Below are 6,869 nucleotides of genomic sequence, written 5' to 3' on the forward strand. Positions count from 1 at the left end.
TTTGAAGTGGAATTGAGAAGTGAAAATAATTATATTGATGCTTTAACTGACTTATACAGAATAACACAGGAAGTTCTCAGAAATCACCAGTCAAGCAGTGGACCGAATGCAAACTGGCCAGCAGAGATGGACCAGGACTTTTAATATTTTCTGTCAGTTTTGTATATCGTATCCTTTACTCTGTCTCTCTCTCTCTCTCTCTCTCTCTCTCTCTCTCTCTCTCTCTCTCTCCTTCTTTCTCAACGGTCAATTTAGTTCTCGTCTCGGGTCCGTAATCACACACACATATGAAGTTGATTTGCCTGCCCTCACCTGTCCATCTCTCCGTGACTCTCCAATAATGCCCCTGTCCACTTATCTTAATTGCGTGTCAGTGTGTGTGTGTGTGTGTGTGTGTGTGTGTGTGTGTGTGTGTGTTGGTCTCCTCTTTGACAGTGGTCCTGACAGACTGCTCAGAATTCCCCCTGATGGGGAGATTAAAGGTCTTGAGTTTAATAACCTTACTCACCGTCTCTCACACATACACTCGCTCTCTCTCCTAAGGGCAGTGTGAGTGTGTAATGCTCACTCTGATGAGCTCTGTCAGTCAGGGACGTGATGGGCAAGAGGTTTCAGAAACACTCCTTCCAAACTCAAACACGGCTTGTTAAATCCCTCTTAGTGTCCACTTAGTCCACTCCCAGCCCTCAACCAGCCAACAGAACCACACATAATCCACACACACCTAGAATTCTCTTAAATAACACCATCTACATCCATACACTGAAAAATAAAGCAGTAAGTTTACTTGATTCAAATGTGTACATCATTTCCACATGAATAAAATATATTACATCATCACAGCTTTGTCTTTCAGGTTCAGTTTTGTTTACTTTTCGCAGTAATCATGTTGATGTCATATTATTCATGGGGAGATGATGCACACAGTTGAGATAAAGAGTTTTCAAGTAAATTCAGTCCATGTTTTTTTTTTTTTCAGTGCAGGCCATACATTAGTCAACCAGCCCCTTGTTTGTGTTTAAGTGTATGTGTCTAGTAAAGATGTGCAAATTATTATTAATTATTATAGACAGATAGATAGATAGATAGATAGATTTTATATATTCTGATGTTTCAACCACATTATTTATAGGAGCTGTTTAGCTAATTATTATTATTATTATTAGTAGTAGTAGTAGTAGTGGTAGTAGTAGTATGCTGTACACGTTACTTATTTATTATTGTTGTTAAAATACAACCCCATTTCCAAAAAAGTTGGGACGCTGTGAAATATAGGGTTTAAATGATTGGCACATCATTGCATTTTGTTTTTATTTACATTTTGCACAGCATCCCAACTTTTTTGGAAACAGGGTTGAATTAATTTATAAAGTTTTGTTAGATTATTTTGTTGTAAATAATTGTAAACAATTGTCTATAATTATAGTTTGATAACAATTATTATTATTACTATTAATTAAAACAAACATAAAAAATAAAGAAATAGCTTTGAAAAAGTTTTTAAAAATTACCACAACAAGAATAATAATCTTTACTTGTGTAATGTATATAATTCAGCCCAGACAACTTCACAGGGGGTTATAATACAAAAAAAAATAAGAGAAATATAAAGTAACACTAAGAAGTTAATGCAACAAAATGAGAAGAAGAAGAGAAATATAATAATAAAATCATAAAATTATGCACTGTAATTGCTGGTCTCTCAGTTACCATAGTCACACAGTTATTATTAAGATATTTCTAGCTGTAACATTAGCTGCCTTCTTTCTGCAACAGGGAAAATAAATAAACAGAGACAGAGCCTGCCCCTAAAAATCCACCGCAAAACTAGTGGTTGTAGTTGTAGTTCCTCCCACCTTCAAAATACAAAGAGTTTTCCTCTTTAAACCAGAAAACCTCAGTCTAGATATTACTGCAGCACTGCCGTAGGATATGAGTAAGCATGTTTACAACAGAAGTAGTGATGCTTAAATGTTTTATTTTGTCTGGAGTGTCCTTACAAGTGTTGATGTTCATGGTGCACCACCGTACGGAGGGAAACTAAACTGCAATTGCAAATGATTTTTTATGATACATTCATATCGACCAGATATCTGTTCATTAACTTGAAATTGTACATCAGTCAGAACACAGCGTATATATGTGTGTTAGAGAAAGAGAGAAGGAGGGCCAGCTTAGGCTCAGAGCAGAGACCTCCTCATAATGACCAATCCTAATAATGAGATTACATTTGTAATTTTTTATTAGGAGGACCCTGGACTTACAGTAACAGAGCTAACTCATTCATTTAGCTTCTTAATCCCCCTTCTGCACAAGTGCTCATTCACTTAGCGTCTTAATCGTGCTGAGACAAATTCCATGTGCTAGTCATTAGCAGGAGGCCTTGGCTCGAGCCGAACCTCCAAGAAGCTCGCCTCTGAAAGTCAATATGGCGGGCTTTCAGGAAAACTTTTAAAGAGCCCTTATCCTACAGTTTTCTGGTATTATATAGTTTTTCCCCGAGGTCCTTTTGTAAGGTTTGTGCAGAACAGTCATAATTAATTTATACATGACTATGTTCCAGCCTCTCTTTATTCCTTAGAATTACACAACATGTTTCATTATTGTTCCTTTAAGACTGATATATGTAAACTGTCTCTGTTCTGATTGGCTGCCATGTATTGTGCCTTGGAAAAGCAGTTCAAGATAATACACCCTTTGTAACTTCAGAATGAATGAGTGAGCTAAACTGCTGTAGACTGAATAGGCCAATATATGTAAATGTACTGTTTTTTGATGACATCGCTTAGTTTATTAAGTATTGAGTAATTATTATAACCAAAAATGTTGTATAATTATAGTTGTAATAACATAATTATTATTACTACTATTGATTTAAAAAACATAAAAAATAAAGCAGTTAATTTATAAAGCATTGAGTAATTACTATAACCAAAAAAATGTGTATAATTATAGTTGTAATAACAAATTTATTATTATCATCACAAAACATCACAAAAAAACAGTGCAATTACAGCCCATCACATAATGGGCTGTTTTTGTTGCTTAGTTACCATATACGGACTGCAGAGTGAATGGTATGTTTTAACAGTGTTTACATACTACATCACACTCCTTCATTTCAACACAGTGTGGACAATTCAAATTTCCGTAATATAATGGCCCTTTAATTGGTATAGAACCTTTAAATTATGTGGAGATTCTTTATACCATGAAAAGGTTCCTCATACTCACAAATCTCTTTTATGAAAAATGGACCTTTGAAGGTACATAAATCACAATTGAGGATACGCCATTAAATAGGTGAACTACAGCAAAACCTAAACTATGTTGTACTCTTTGGATCCACTATCCTTTCAACACAAAGCACGCCTGAAACAAACCATGAATCAACAGTCACCAAGGGAGTTAATTTAGAGTTTGCCAGCATTACCAAGGATTGTCATGACTTTCTAGCCATGAGTTATGCTGTTTATTAAGGGTATTACCTTACCTTACTTTGTTATTTAGAGATGATAAAAGTATGGTGTCATCCTTATGTTGCTTGAGAGGAGACTGAAATACTCCATATAGTCTACATCTCAATACAGCACACTGACTGCAGTCCTTTTCATAGCCAAAACAACAATTTCACAAGATATTAATATAAAATAGCATCAAACTCCCGTGTCTCTTTCGCCTGGATTATGAAGTTAGAAGCCTGTAAACACTTGGCATTCAGTTCACATGGTTTTGCTGCTCGAGAGTAGTCAAGAGTGTCCTGTCCTTATTTTGACAAATATCACTGCTACAGCAGCATTTCAGGTGGAACAGAATGTTTGAATAAGAGCCCAACTTTAGCCTTGTCTAGTTAGCTTTGTCACCTGCACTGGAGTTTGATGCAGTTGAGTAGTATTACATAGATCTCTACAAAGATGGTTCATCCAAAGCACTGCCCAGCTTTCTGAGTGATAAAGATTGACCTACTTGATTTGTTAGACCTTCAAACAGTTCAATTCTTTACATGTATTGAATTTACATACTTGTCCAGATGGAACATCATTAATTCTGTGTCTTCATCCTTTTTGTATGTGATAATTCCATCTTTAAAAAGCACTACCAGTGTTGATTCTTGTTGTTTCTTGTTGTTATGGCTATTGGCAGGAGAGCATGTTTTTACCTTATACTACTAGAACCAGCCAGCAAAGGTCACCCAACAGATCCCACCATGTTTTCTTAGCTGAAGAGACCAAGATGGGGGTGGAGTAATGTGGCATGGGGGGGGGGCTTATAAAATGACAAGTTTTTTTTTAATCATGTTTTACATATTTTCCAAGTTATTTGTGCTAGTAATAAAAATGAATCTACTAATGAACCTGAAAGGTTTTTCTGTAAGGACACTAAAGTTGGTTCTTCCACACACTTAAAAAAGTGGTTCTTCAAGGGATCTTTAATAAAGGCAATGGTTATAAACAGCTGTGTGCAAAATTTGACCTCCAGTCAAATTACATGTTTTGTTGTTCACTCACCACCTCTAAGACAATAAAGAACAATAGTGGCATTCATAACATGAGGAACAACTTACTGTAAACCCTCTTTGCTTTGTGTTGTTTGGAGACTTGTTTGTAGAATAGTTTCCATTCAACTCTAGCAGATTCCCTCATGAGCAAATAAGCCAACCTTCATCCTTCATGCAGAGCCCTTCTGGACTCCACATCCATGCATAAAGCACGGTGGCTTTAGACAGTAAACTCTCAGCTAGCTCAGCCTTGGAGTTTGGTGGCAGCTTTATACAAACCTATTTGACTGTAAATGCAGCCATTCAGACCATGTCAGTTGGAGCCCTCACAGCACACTGGTCAGATTTCAAATCAGTACATTCAAGGTGTGAATTCAGTCATGTGGTCACATTTAGTTTTATTTTTGTGCTGTGCTGTTTGCCATGAATTGGGGAATTTCAATGAGGATGTGTCATTATTGTATCAACAAACAAACAACAAGTAAACAGCAAAATATAAATAAATATATAAATAAATGCATCCTGAAATTGAATCAGTCCTGTTTCCCTCAAGTAACTGAACTGATCCAGGATGATGCTTTTTCTGTCAAAGTCTATCTAAAGAAATCAATCTGTAAACCACAACTAGTTCATGAAATTACATAAATAGTTCACGTGTTGGTATTTTTCATTGTATAGGGGACCAGAGATGGTGCATTTAGAGATTTTAAGTGTTCCTGACAGCTGTCTCTTATAATGAAGTGCAGTCTGTCTGATAAAGAGAGAGGGGGGGGGGGTTAATTGATGGTTGTGCAGCTATTTTCAGACTCTCTCACACCCTGCACCCCTCACCACTCCAGCTGATGAAGAAAACACTGTTATCACAATTTTACAACTTCTTAAAATACCTCACCTGACAACAGTTTTTAAAAAACACTGCTGTGTTGCCAAACAACTGTGGATAGCACATCACAGTACATGGTGAAACCAAGTAACAGGTCATTTAGGCTTTATTTGAACCAGTTAATACACATTTGTACTGTTTTAGCATAATAGTGAAGACACCAAACCTGAAAATAATGCCTGTGGAGCTGTGCAGTCGATATGTGAATCAAAACAAAATGAAGTAATATTTTAGATTCTTCAGAACTTCATGAGGAGCCATCTGGGCTATGCACTTTAAAGTTAAGAAGGTTATTTTTCCAAACTTCAGCTAAAACCAATTGCTAAGATATAAACAAAATCCTTCAGAGTGGTTTGATGTGAAATGCTCAGTTCCAGAGAAACCTACCAACTCTGTGGTGGAGATAGGAACCAGGGGTCACAATGTCTGCAACACAAATACAGCCATTTTATTAACTATCGAAAACAGCCAGTGGACTTACATGTGTCTTTCTGAAGTTGTACAGGTAATGCTGATGTTGGCAAATAAGTGATAAATCTGAAACAATAAGTTTTCTTTAGGGACTATTTTGCCTGACGACAGCCTGCATGTACCTCTTCACCATAAATGTATTTTTTAAAAATCTGTTTTAAGATGAAAGCTTCTCTCAAAACTTTAGTAAAGCAACGGCGTCAGGCAAAGTTTTCATAACTGTTTCATGTAATAACATAATGATGTAATAATGTGTTATTAACATTTTAGAGGTGTTAAACTTCAGATGTCTGGTTCCTATCACCACCACTGTCAATTCTGATGCAATATGTTTCTCTAGAATGAAGCATTTCACATCAAACCACTCTGAATGACTTTGGCTACATCTTATGCATTTAATTAGACAGAAATGTAAAAAAAAAATCAGTGGAAATCACCTTTAATGAAGTTACCATGTCAGAGATAGAAGGTTTTGTTACAACAGCAGCAATATTTTGAGCGCTAGATGACTATATAAAAAATATATTTTGTTGTTGTTATTGTTGTTTAGGACTTACACTGATTCAAACACTGATATCAATCCCCGTAAAAAAATCCTCAGCATTAAGCTAATGACACACTAATTAAGAATGTTATGGCTGTAATGATTCATTTTTGCCTCCTTATTGTCTTCTTCTTTTCATTTACTGTTTAGTAACTTTTCTTTACAGCACTTTGGTAAACTTTTGGTTTTGTGCTTTATAAATAAACATGTGTTGACTTGACTTGAAATTAGCCGATGGCCATTTTTCCAATTTTTATTAGGCTTTTTTTTTAAACCCAAAGCTCACACTGTCTGGTCTAAAAGATCACATGAAACACATTTGCACATTTCCTGCACTCTCCATTAGCCAAAGCCAAAATCTGCTGGATGTGCATCCTTAATTTAAGCAGAATCCTTTACAAGCCCAATTCCAAAAAAGTTGGGACAGTATGTAAAATGCAAATAAAAACAGACAGCAATGATCTGCAAATCCT

Source organism: Colossoma macropomum, unplaced genomic scaffold (genome assembly GCF_904425465.1).
Source record: "Colossoma macropomum unplaced genomic scaffold, Colossoma_macropomum, whole genome shotgun sequence".
Classification (NCBI taxonomy): Eukaryota; Metazoa; Chordata; class Actinopteri; order Characiformes; family Serrasalmidae; genus Colossoma; species Colossoma macropomum.